The 13,669-nt window shown below is 38.2% G+C and overlaps 1 protein-coding gene across 7 annotated transcripts in view; it reads right to left on the bottom strand.

Annotated features, from left to right (window-relative positions):
• The window catches only part of TFAP2B (transcription factor AP-2 beta), a 63,191-nt gene that overhangs the window by 10,191 nt on the left and 39,331 nt on the right, over positions 1-13,669 (bottom strand). The gene's annotated exons all lie outside the window — the stretch shown is intronic.

Below are 13,669 nucleotides of genomic sequence, written 5' to 3'. Positions count from 1 at the left end.
AGAAAAAACAGTTCAAATAAAATCAACTATGGTTGCTCTTTATGCATGTTTACTTAGGAATGCAAATACTGAATGAAATATTTGAAGTTACATGCATACAACTGCCTACTAATCCCCAAGACACATCACCCCTTTCTTCCTCCATCAACCTAATCAATCTGCTTGACAGTGTGCCACAAGTAAAAAATAATGTTGCAAGAAAAGCCCAGCTCTGCTCTGAAAGTTCTAGTTCATAAAATATATTGAATGGAACTATATAAAAATACCTACAAGGAGCAAAATCTAAATCATTGGAACTTCTATTTAATTACAAAAAGAATACTGTGGTGATCCAATCAGATCTTTCCCGAACTCTTGCACTGTTCCAAGTTTACCCTCCCATGTACATATCTGGGATGGGTGAAAACAGGAAGCTCTGAGATATTGTTGCTAAGGCAGCCCCCTTTCTATCTGTTCCTTCCTTCTGTCTGTATATCTGAAGACCAGAAAGAGAAGTTGATAACAGACTCTCGCAACCAATAGCCATGGCCAAAGTAATTCAACCAGCTACCAACCACGAGTACAAAACAGTGGTTAAGACAAACTTTTTTAAGCCCAGTGTAATCCATGGCTGAGACTTACACATCATATGAGGCAAGCTTATATCTGATTTACAGTAGCACATGTATGGGCAGCATTCATATAATTAAATACAAGAAATTTCATGTGCTCAGAACACTAAGGAGGACTGTAACACAGCCTTATGTCTCACAAGGTATTAAATCCATGAGCATTAATTTTTGAAGGGAAACAACCTATCATGCACCCCTCAATTTCAGTCTAAGCTGGTACAATTGTTTTTGTTTGTGAGAACAAGAGCAAAGTTTTAAGACTATCCCATACGTATAACTTTGGTTGTTGTCCTCACTCTTAAGCACTGGTTTCATTAAGATGAGAGGCAGAACTTTCCATTCATTAAAGTTTATATACGTATGAATAAGAATCCTGCATTGCCTCACTCAGCAATAAATATCATGTATTAGTTTGGCACCAGCCACAATGGAGGAATGGCTGGTGAAGATGATGGAACTTGCGGAGGTGGCTAAATTAACATCTTTGATCAAAAAAAGACAATATCTACATCTATGGCTGACTGGAAACCCCTTGTAGATTTTTTACATGAAATGGGAAAAAAATCCACTTATGATTTGTGGTTTTGATGATTTAAAAAAAAACTGGGTAATAGAAAAAAGTGAGCTTTTTTTGTAATCATAGAGTAAGAGATAATTTTGCGATTGTGCTTATATTTGCTGCAAAGGAAATCTGAAGCTTATTTTTTCTATTTATTTATTTATTCAAATTTCTATCACCGCCCATCTCCCCCCAAAAAGGGGGACTCTGGGCAGTTTACAAAAAAATTTACAATTTAAAACCATCAAACACATAAATTACAATGCAACAACCATTTCTTGTTATTCTTTGTTCTTGCACTTTTGCTTTTCTTTCTTTCTTTCTTTCTTCCTTTCTTTCCTCCTTTTACTCTTTATTAGTTTGTTAGTTTTTCTGTTCTTTGTAAAACTTCTAATAAAATTTATAGAAAAACCCAATATCATGGATTCATAAGGAGAGTTGGAAAACAATAATGCCAGAGACAGTGACAGTCATGCCTTCAGTGTACCTTTCTGAATATGGAATCATGAGAACAGAAGGCTGCAGAAGCTTAACTCTAAATACATGAAGTTTTTATATTCTCAAGTATGTATTAAATACACACACAATCTGTCACTGTGCAGGTTGTAATTCATGCATATCTTAGAAATGCAATTGTTTCCATATTATGTATTTATCTATTTATTAAATTTATATCTCTCAATGAAGTCAGTAAATGCATAGAGGGACTAGGATATCACAGATATACAAACATATTTTATTTATATTGTTGTACAACTACCTATCAGCCCTAAATAGACTGCCTGGGCAGGCACACACATCCGTATAACAGAAAAATATAACTGAAGGAAATCACAGTATCTTATTGTCTGCCTTTACATTTCTAGGCATACATATAATCTATAATCAAGACTAGAAGTGGACTCCCAGTGGCCATCCAATTGTTGGATTCAATTCCCCACAGTCTGTTTTATTTTAATTTATTCGATTAACCTTAGAACAATTTTTGTCCCAATTTCTGTAGCAAATGAAGTACTAATTATCAGGAATGTTAAGCTCCATTGGCTAATGGATGCACAACTATTTTGACCTTGCTCTTAGTTCTGATGCATAGGTAAATTCGGACAAAATGTTAGCCATGCCTGCTCATTAACGTTCCACTGGTAACACTCTAGTCACTTCCATATTGTTCAAGACTTCAATTAGGCAAGTGCAGTGCCAAAGTAAATAATAAGTAGGATACATTTGTCACATTTTCTAAACTCAACGATTTATGCTAACTACAGAAAGTTGATTAAAATTGACAAATTGATGCAATCCAGAAGCTGGAATAACAGATGTGCCAGTGAGATGGGTGCATGCCAGTATAATCCATCCATTCTATAAACATTTAGAAACATGGAGCAAGGCAATTGATTACAAAATCCATTTTCTATACTAGGCAAAGTGATTTACAGGAAGACAATATACAGTCAGGATCAGAAATATTGGAACAAGGATAACTGTTTTGGCATTTGGCCTCTGTACACCACCACATTGAAGTTGAAAGGAAAAACACTCAGATGGGAGTGAAGTCAGGACTTTCAGCTGTAATTCAAGAGGTTTGACAAAGGTGGGGCACTAACCATTCAGGAAGTACAGCCAGTGGCATACACACTTCCCCATCGTTGGTGGCTCATAAGTAATGGAACGAATGGCTGACAAACAGCTGCATGGCCAGGTGTGGCCTGTTTCCTGGGTACCCCATGACCAATCAAGCAGATAAAAGGCCTGGAGGTGGTTCTGAGTGTCACATTTGCATTTGGTAGCTATTCACTGGAACTCTCAACATGAGGTCCAAAGAGGTGTCCATGCAAGTGAAGGAGGCCATCATTAGGCTGAGAAAACAAAATAAACCCATCAGAGAGATAGCAAAAACATTGGGAGTGGCCAATACAACAGTTTGGAACATCCTGAAAAAGAAGGAATTAACTGGCAAGCTCAGCAACAGCAAAAGTCCTGGAAGACTACAGAAGACAACTAAAGTGGATGACCATAGAATTCTACTCATGGTGAAGAGGAACCCTTTCACAACATCTAGCGAGGTCAAGAACACTCTTGAGGAGGTAGGCATGTCATTGTCAACATCTACAGTCAAGAGACGGCTTTATGAATGTAAATACAGAGACTTCACAACAAGGTGCAAACCACTGATAACGCTCAAGAATAGAAAGGCCAGATTAGACTTTGCCAGCAGACACCTAAAAAAGCCTGCCCAGTTCTGGAATAAGATTCTTTGGACTGATGAAACCAAGATTAACTTGCACCAGAATGATGGGAAGAGAAAAGTATGGAGAAGGAAAGGAACAGCTCATGATCCAAAGCATACCACATCATCTGTCAAACATAGTAGAGGCAGTGTTATGGCATGGGCATGTATGGCTGCCAATGGAACTGGGTCACTGGTGTTTCTTGATGACCTGACTTCTGATAAAAGCAGCAGGATGAATTCTGAAGTGTATAGGGCTATACTTTCTGCTCAGATTCAGCCACATGCTGCCAAACTGATAGGAAGCCGCTTCATATTGCAGATTGATAATGACCCAAAACATACAGCAAAAGCCACCCAAGAGTTTCTCAAGGCAAAGAAGTGGGATGTTCTTCAATGGCCAAGTCAGTCACCTGATCTCAACCCAACAGAGCGTGCTGTTCACTTACTGAAGACAAGACTGAAGGCAGAAAGACCCACAAACAAGCAGCAGCTGAAGGCAGCTGCAGTAAAGGCCTGGCAAAGCATCTCGAAGGAGGAAACTCAGCATTTGGTCATGTCCATGGGTTCCAGACCTCAGGCAGTCATTGATTGCAAAGGGTTTTCATCCAGGTATTAAAGGCAATCCTTACGTTTGTAATGATTTTGGTTTGTTCCATTACTTATGAGCCACCAATGATGGTGGTGGGTGTATGCCACTGGCTGTACTTCCTGAATGGTTAGTGCCCCACTTTTGTCAAACACCTTGAATTACAGCTGAAAGTCCTGACTTCGCTACCATCTGGGTGTGTTTCCTTTCAACTTCAATGTGGTGGTGTACAGAGGCCAAAAGCCAAAACAGTTATCATTGTTCCAATATTTCTGGTCCTGTAAATAGTATTTCAGCATTTCAGCATGAAATGATGTTATGTATATAAAGCTGTATTACAATACATTGGCTCAGCTGTGATGTTTTGAAAGTGATGGCAAGTGATAGTGGAAGTTTAAAGAGTCCTATTTGTGGGTCTCAACCATTAGAAATATGAAGATGGTAAAAAATAAAAAATGGAAATGTTGAAGATACACACCAAATGATAAAACATTGCCATCTTCATCTTCAAAGACCAAAGGCAGGAGGTGGGGTCTGTGAGCAATTAAAGGTCTGAGACATTAATATCATTTGACCCTGAAAACAAGGGCAATCTAATTCCAATCACGTCTAAAAAACATCTGGACAAATTTGGGCAAATGATTTTTCAGCCATCCATATATTTCTTTAAATTATGCTGTCAACAGAGCAAACCACATTCTAAGGCACAAAATAAACGAGATCTCTTTGGGACTTGCCTGCAAGATAGAACACCTGGGGAAACAGGCAGCTACACACTACGAAAGGACTAGGTCTGCCATAAAGCACCAAACAATATGGCAGGGAAGCCATAGGGAGGCATAAATCAAATAAACAGAAAAGCTATTGTAAAAGTTTCAATGAGCTAGGGAGAAACATCTAAATATAGCCACAAGTTTAATATTCCCCCCTGCTGTTCCCCCAGCTGCTGTGGTAAAAGCATCAGATCTATGGATGATTAACTGTAAATATTGGGAAACAAGTATTAAAAATTATTTTTTGTCATCTCGAATGGATAGCTACAAGCCAAGAATCTTACTGGAATTCAGATTTTTTTGTGTGTGAAAGGGAATTAGGCCCAAGGTCACCCTTCTTAAGGAAAAATGGGGCAGAGAAGGTAGTATGTTCTCCCATGTCCACACAACTCATTTGGGATGACAGTAATACAACTGGGAATACCTCAACTGTTATGGAAGAATGATAAAGCAGCTATAGTCACATTTGTCATCACCTTATTTAGAAATATTTTACCCATGTAATAATGTAGAGCTGGGATACATTTTTGTACCATCTATATGGGACTCTGACTCTAACTGTTACAGTTTCCAGAAATATGTCCTCCATAATGGCACCTGGCATACGAAATTTCTTAAACTGGTTTGTCTGGACATGCCCCAATGTCCAAGGAACAACCACTGTAGAATATTTACATGCTTGATACCAAATTTGAACATGCTTTTTGCCTCCTCATTAATCTGGTAATGTCTCAATGCAAGAATAGTATTGGACAGGGGAGAATTATATATTTTCTTGCAACATCCATATCTGGATGACAGAACACTAATCAGAAACCTTGGGTACAAAGGTTACTTCAACAGTAATAGAAACAGGATGCTCTGCAAGCATTCAACAGTACTTAACCTTTTTGCCTCAGGTGGTAAAAAAGTTAAAGCCAGTTCTAAGATACTCATTTTGCAGTAACCACAGAACAAGTCAGGTCTACCTAGTTATAGTCTCACAATTTCACTATGGTTGTGTTAATCTGATCAATACAGGAAGCAGGTTACTCACAGCTCAAACCAAGTGAATTAGCACACTCAAGCAGAAAGGGGAAAAACTGCAATAATGTGCACAAAGAATGAAGTCTACCTAACATACATTACATGGAATAGAAAGCTATTCATATGAATGAAACATTTAATTAAGTAACATCAGAGTCAAAATTCAAGAACAAGGGTAACATTGTGGGATAAATTATCACCTTGTCAAAATTGTCAAACTAGTAATTGATTTTATAATTTTTCACTACATCAGGAAAGAATAACAAATCAAAGCAATAGCCACACAACTACTGGAGTGATACAACCATTCACAAAAATTCAAAATATTGGAGTGGCTAAGGAATTATTATAGAAGTGATGTGGATGATTAAAGAAATCCCAAATTAACTTGTGAACAATTTGTTCACATCTTGCCTAATAATTGTTTATTGAACAAGCTGTAATTAGGGATTAAACAACACACAATAAACTACAGTCAGCTTTGTTCACACATCACACTGATCCATAATCAGATTTGTTTGGTTTTGGCTTAGTGTGTTATTTAAACCTAACCAATTCACAGACAACTGTATAGGTAATCCTTGGTAGTTAACAACAGTAATTGAGACTGGGAACTCTGTTGCTAAGCGACCCAGTTGTAAAGCGCAATGTCACGTAACTGCCCCGACTTACGATGGCAGTATCAGTTGCCATCGTTAGGCGAATCCCATGCAGTCGTTAGATGTGACATCATGTGATCACCAGTTGCAACCTCCTGCCGGCTTCCCCGTTGACTTTGCTTGTCAGAAGCCAGCAGTGAAGGTTGCAAATGGAGATCACGTGACCACAGGACACTGAAATGTCGTAACTGTGAGCTGGTTGCCAAGTGCCCAAATCGCAGTCATGTGACAGTGGGGACGCTGCAACCTCCACAACTATGAGGACCAGTTGTAAGTCTCCTCATTCAGCACTATTATAACTTTGAACATCATGAGCTACAGCACCTACAGCTCACAGATAGGATATGGAGAAGTGCAGCCACCAGGCCAAGAAAAGTTATCCACTGTTACTTTACCTCCTAAACATATGCCTCAAAAGACAAAAAAAAAAAAATTGTACAGCACATTGAATAATCCAAACTCTTCATGTTTATTATTTCTACAGCCAACATTAGAAAGAAAGGTCCCCAAGTCATTTTCTGACTCTTTGGGGGATGCCGCTTTTGCGACATTTTCTTGGCAGACTATACAGCGGGGTGGTTTTACCTTTCCCCCAGAGAGCTGGGTCCTCATTTTACCGACCTCGGAAGGATGGGAGGCTGAGTCAACCTGAGCCGGCTACCCGAGAAACCAACTTCTGCTGGGATCTAACTCAGGTCGTGGGGAGAGTTTTGGTTGCAATACTGCCGCCTGCCACTCTGCGCCACACGAGGCTCTTCATTACAAGACTTTTATTAAGTTTATCTACATATTATCTTCCCTGAAAATAATACGTTTTGCTTCCAAGTAAAATTATGGAAAAGAAGGAGGAAGGGAGAGAGAACTACTTCTGGTTTTATTTTACCACCATTGTTAAAGAGCTCCTGGTACCAAGGCATGGTACCGCATACAGACCTCTATTAAAATTCTAGCAGCTGTCTTCAGGAAAGAAAGGTGAAATAATTATCTGCATGGCACCCCAAGTAATCTACACAATACCTTTAAATAGGACCACAACAAATAATGCCTAGAACATTGTGATGAGCCTGTATTCAACTATTTTGAATGTTAAAATATACATTATGCTCATCTACTATAAGACTGAAACCAAAGATTTTGCTAGTACAGGTAGTCCTCAATTAGCGACCACAACTGGGACTGGCAACTCCATTGCTAAGCGCCATGGTTGCTAAGCAGAAAATCATGAGACCGCAACAGGCTTATAGCATCACTTCCCATTCAGTCGTTAAGCAAATCACTGAGGTCATTAAGTGAAACATCACGTGACCATGACTTATGATTTTACTTCCACGTTCTCCATTAACTGCTTGTTGCAAGCCAGTTGTGAAGCAGATAAATGGCAATCATGTGACCATGAGATGCTGTGATGGTCATAAATGCAAGGATTGGTCACAAAGCTGTTTTTTTTACACCATTGTAACTTTGGCTGCTAAATGAGGAAGTTGGTAAGCAAGGACTACTTATTATTTCACATTAATAAGGGATTACTGGCCATAGGCAGATCTGAACTCTAGCCCTTTGTTCTTCCAGCTTTACTTTTTCTTCTTAGACACTTTCTACTGATGTTCTCCTAATTTCTCCAGAGCATTTCTACTTACTCAAGTTCCAACTTTTATTTGCTAACCCCCCATTTCCTACAGTACATTACCTGACTTTCTTAGGGTCTACTTCCTTATTTATTTATTTAGTGCCTTTGAGTCAGTGTTGACTCCTGGAAACTGCCTGGATTAATCCCTGCAGTTTTCTTGGCAAGATTTTTCAGAAGTGGGTTGCCATTGCCTCCTTCCTAGGGCTGAGAGGAGTGACTGGCCCAGGGTCACCCAGCTGGCTTTGTGCCTAAAGTGTCACTAGAACCCACAGTCTCCTCGTTTCTAGCCTGGTGCCTTAACCACTACACCAAATTGGCTCTCTTCTACTTCCATAAGCTGGTTTGGTTTGGTTTGGTCACTCCTTTTCTAGGCTATTTTTCTCCTGCTTCTATCTAGAATCTGAGCTACTGACTTCTAAAACTCCCTTGCTACTGAATTTGGCCCTAGAAAGTAATGTTGAAAAACAAAAATATTAGTCTTTATAAGCTGTTAAAGAGTTCTGACATACTGATATTTAATTATGTATTTTATTTATAATACCTGAACCCCACTTTTTAGAATTAAAAGCAAATCTCCAAGCAGGGAACAACAAAAAACCCACAATTTATAAGCAGTTAATTAAATAAATAAAACAGTAAAAATAGTACACTTAAAACTATAATGGCTTCAGAATTACCACACAAGACCAAATCAGGTGATATAGCATTACCACATGTCTGAGTTAACAGATTCACTACAAGACTGTGGGCTAACATTAGAAGGCCCTTTTCAAAGGCTAAATATATCTTCACAGTGACTCTTTATTACTAGTTTACTGCTAGAATTAACATAGCAAATTATTCTGTACAGGACTCACATTCCACTGCATACTTCAGCAGTTTAATTTGATACTAATTTTAGTTATTACACACAGATCCAGAGTGGATGAATATCCCCACTTTCAAATGGTGAATTCTCAAAATTCCCTGATCACATAACAAAGGAACTACAGTATTTCATCAGCATCATGAATGCACTGTAGCATGTTAAGCACATGGACCGAAAGTACATAATACAGTCTTACTTCTGAAACTAATCAAGTGTGATCTGTAAGCCTATTGAGCACTACATGTAAACCTCTTTGGAGATCAAATAAACAAATAAACCACATTTAACCTTTCAGTTGATTGGGCATTTGAATGCTACAAAAATGGGTTTATTAACTGTAAAGCTATAATAAAGTTGCAATAGCTTACATTCTACTATTCCCACAGAAAAAAGCAGGATTTAGTCTAACATGCAACTGGATAATTCGTGCCGCATCCAAAACCATTTGTTCAGTATGAAGAATGTTTTTGCACAGATGGGTATATAAGATTTAATAAAGCACTTGTCGATTTCTTAAAATAAATAAATAAGGAGATACTGTGGTAGCTCTTTTTAACAGACTAAATGGAAGATTGGTTCCATTATTTGGAAAGTCTCTCAAATCAGAGTATTTCATGGCAACAATGCAAAATATGTAATTTGTGTAATGACATCATTATGCAAGTGATGCAAATCATGTCATTTAATGATGCCAAATTATGCACTTTGCATCATTTGCATAATCATACAGCTATGCAAATACTGCAAATCAAAATGGGGTTTGTTACATGTATAATCTGTTCAATGAAGCTTTCACTGTATTACAAAGAGAATTGAAGATGATATTGTTTCTATTCACTTTGTTCTTCATAACTACAGTGCATTATAAAACTTACAACTAAAATGCATTTATTGACTATTACTAAACTCCACAGCTATATATTCTACAGCTTTGCTGGGACCCCTTGACTCGCTTTATTGTTGGACCTTCAGCTCTAGAAATAGCTAGACCTGCTTTATGCAGAGGACAGTGGCCTTTCCCAAGCCATCTGAGCACTGGTGAAAGTGAAAGGTCCCCTGTACAAGCACCGAGTCATGTCTGACCCTTTGGGGGGATGCTGCTTTTGCGATATTTTCTTGGCAGACTATAGCAGGGTAGTTTGCCATTGCCTTCCGCAGTCCTCACAGTAATCTGAGCATTACTGTATTCAAAAAACTGAAAACTCCATCCTCCATCATCTAGCATGGAAAAAATCTAAATAAATGGTTGTGATGCCTTGCCAAAATTGAATCTTGGCAAGGATATCTAGGGAGCATAAGTGAGTCCCCCACTTGTGCAGTAGGCAACAGGCCTTCTCAGTGATGACCCCCCATCTTATGGAACTCCTTACTCCCAACCCTTTTGCTTCAGATGTCTTAGGACTATCAGTGACTGGTTAGTGTGAACTATTTTCCTACAAGTCTCTGTTAAAATATTCGTAAACCACTTCCACTTCCTTTGTTTTAATATCTTTGCATCTGGGTTTTCATTTTTTTAATTCATATGATCACTGATGCTTTAGGACCACTTTCAAGAATAACAATATATGTATGATATAGATAGTATGTGTTTTCGATTCAACAGAGTCTATTTCTGCTGATGGATTTCAACTTAATACTGATAATTTCAACTTAACATCAGTACTGTGAGATTTTGCTATCAGAAAATCTTTGTGAATACTGTCACATGTCTGTATGTATCATATAATGCAAGGTAATTAATTAAATGGGAGAATGTCATCATGTGAACATTATTTATGTTGTCAAATTGAAGTTGCTTCCCATGCTCTATAAAAGTCTGCCAGGCTGAAGGTGATCTGTTCTCATGTGATGAAAATATATTACTCTGACATTTAAAAATGTATGTTTAAATCCCATTTAACAGGCAGCAGCAACTCATTCCATTCCAGTGTTTTTTACAGTCCAAAATTAAGTTTATTGTTTTATAGCAACAATAAGCTAAATGGATTGACACACAGTACAGAAGTGCAAATGAAGATACTTTCAATTCAAAACAGATGTTGGTTTTAGAGAAAGATGAGATGATGAAATAGTAGGTAAAACATAAAGAATGTAAAGAATGATAAGGTTAAGAGGGTTGTGATTTCAGCTGCTCTAACAGCCCTGATGCCTGGTGATCACATCTTCTAATTCCCCAGACATCTGGTCCCTTGAGGGAGTTCTGGGATCTCTCTGAACAGGTTGCACCCAGGCTTGGGTAGGCATCAGAGGATTTTAGGATTTAAGCAGCTGTGAAGTGAGTAGTTACAGCCATTAGCATGAATAGAGCAATTGATAGATTAAAGGGCTGGAGGGATATCCATAAGGAACTTGGGGTAAAACAGAGGGCTTGAACTGCTTCTAGCTTTACTGAAGTGGCAAACAGTTGTGTAACTAGAAACAGAACCACATGGGCCATTTAGGACACTGAGTCCAATCCAGTGCTAAGTGCAGGAATCCAAATTAAAGCTTCCTAGAGAAAGTGTTGTCCTTCATCCACTTGAATACAACCAGTAAAGAAGAACCTGCCAACTCTCTTGGTAAATAGTTCTACTTGTGAACTGTTTTTAGTATCAACAAGTACGCAAATACTTCATTGAAGAAAACATTAATATTTCTTTGGTCAGATACTTGTTGGTAGCACTCCCTGCATTGTAAAGCACTTTTTTTTTAGATGAATTCCTTTTAACATCATTGTTGTATCATACAAATGCTGGTTTCTCTATACTTTGGTTTTATTATATACGTGTAGTCAGTTTCTCTATGTCAGTGATAGTAATCCCATATCTTAAAGCTATTTATGGTGCCAATTTAGACCATAAATATATCAGCTTCAAAGGACACAAGTAAGGATAAGGAAAAGCAAGGAGGAAAACATGAACATCCCTTCTTTGATTTAAAAAAGAATTCAGTAGTGAGAAGGAAATCTCCTTCTATCTGATTTAAAAAAACACATGAATTGTGAAGAGACAGAAGTTATTCAATTCTACAATATCTCAAAGTCTTCTGAATTGGAAGTCTGATATGTGGAAATGTGCTAAGCCCTACAAGGTGATACAACATGATTCAAATTCACTCACCAAGCTATTTGTCAACTCTCATACACTGATCAAGTTATTTGTTAGCATGTTGATTGCATTCCAACTCTTCAGTTGAGGGACAGAATGTTCTTAGCCATCCTTTTCTCTCTCTCTTTTTTTTGGGGGGGAGGGGAGCAGGAAGGTCCCCAAACCATACCTTTCACTTTTGTTGATGACTGTTCAATTTGTGATCAGAGAGGAGGCGTTCAGGAAGATATACCTGACTTCCTTGGAGCCAACTCATCTAACTACAACCCATATCCCTTTTGCTCTGTAGCCATAAAATTCCCCAGCAAGACAGTTCTTTGTTATCCAGTTTTCTGATGACCTTTGCCATTATATCAATGTATCAATTCTTGTCTGGCCTACAGTGATGTCATATCTCAAGGACAGCCACAGTGTATTTGAAGTCCTCAGTAAGAGCCTCTCTCTTTCTACAATTGACTTCAGAAGTATGCTGTGGGCATATGGATGCAAATACTAAACATCTGTGTTGTTTCTATACATCAATTATGCGCTGTTAAAGGAAAAAGCAAATGTCCTACACAGTGAGAATCAGCTTCTGTAGGTTTGCATCTTCATGCAGGAGAAACTTGATCTATTTGTTTTTCTGCTGGCCTTAGGTATTGCTTTTCACACCTAAGAATTCTGAGTAGTTTCCACAGGTGTCAAGACTAATAGTCAGAATGCTTGAACCCTTCCACTGTGCTTTCTGGTTCTCACATCTGGAAATTGTGCCACATTCTGTTACAATGGCAAACTTCTTTGTAGTAGTTGAAAATTACTCTGTTAGTTCTACAACGAACATAATCTTGTTCATTTGATAAAAATACTCATGCTTTTTAGGACCATGCTCAAGGAAATTAGAATTGGTCTTTAAGACATGTATATTTGGAAACTTCACCACATCTGACTGACTTAGAAGCAACGCTCTCAGCAATGGGACCTTCTCCAACTTTCCTCTGATGGTGGTGGGAGCCATCACATATTGTTTGACTGGCAGCAAGGTCTGTATCTGTAGAGTTCTAACATTTATAAGCAGGTAGACAGCTGCAAAAGCTGGGTTAGCAGGTGGCACATGAGGCTTATTGGCTAGCATAGCCATTGTAGGGAGTGTTATATTATTAGATATAATTAGCCAGAAACACAGGACATTTGTTTTTGTACATCAGTTTTGTTATTAGTGGTTTGGTTTTTATTTTTAAGACTGGATCAAAGTGGCATACACAGACTCAGTAAAAGGATTTTTTCCCCCTCAGGTAAGAAGGATATACAAAAGATGAGCATTAAAAGGACAATTTAAAATAACTTACATGAAAACAGGGTAACCACATTTTCTCTTTATCCATGTCTAATTGTTTATTGTTTTGTCTGGCCAAAGAAGTAGTGTGCAAGCTTGAGCTTTGGCAGCTTGTGACCCATAGGCATTCTCAACAGCCACAGTGTTTCTCAGCCCTTGAACTGACGTCTTCATGTTCATCTATTCAGTAGAATTTAGCATTCTATTTCATTTCATTGCAGACACTGCAGCCTGACATGTCACAGGACAGAACCTCCATCACTCCTTCTTGGAGGTTTTCATGCAGACTCTGGAACTCTTTTCTTTTCTGTAGAGCAGTTATGGCACACTAC

The sequence above is a fragment of the Candoia aspera genome, chromosome 1 (genome assembly GCF_035149785.1).
Source record: "Candoia aspera isolate rCanAsp1 chromosome 1, rCanAsp1.hap2, whole genome shotgun sequence".
Taxonomy (NCBI): domain Eukaryota; kingdom Metazoa; phylum Chordata; class Lepidosauria; order Squamata; family Boidae; genus Candoia; species Candoia aspera.
The sequence above is the reverse complement of the archived record's forward strand: the minus strand, read 5'-3'. Positions and strand labels throughout refer to the sequence as shown.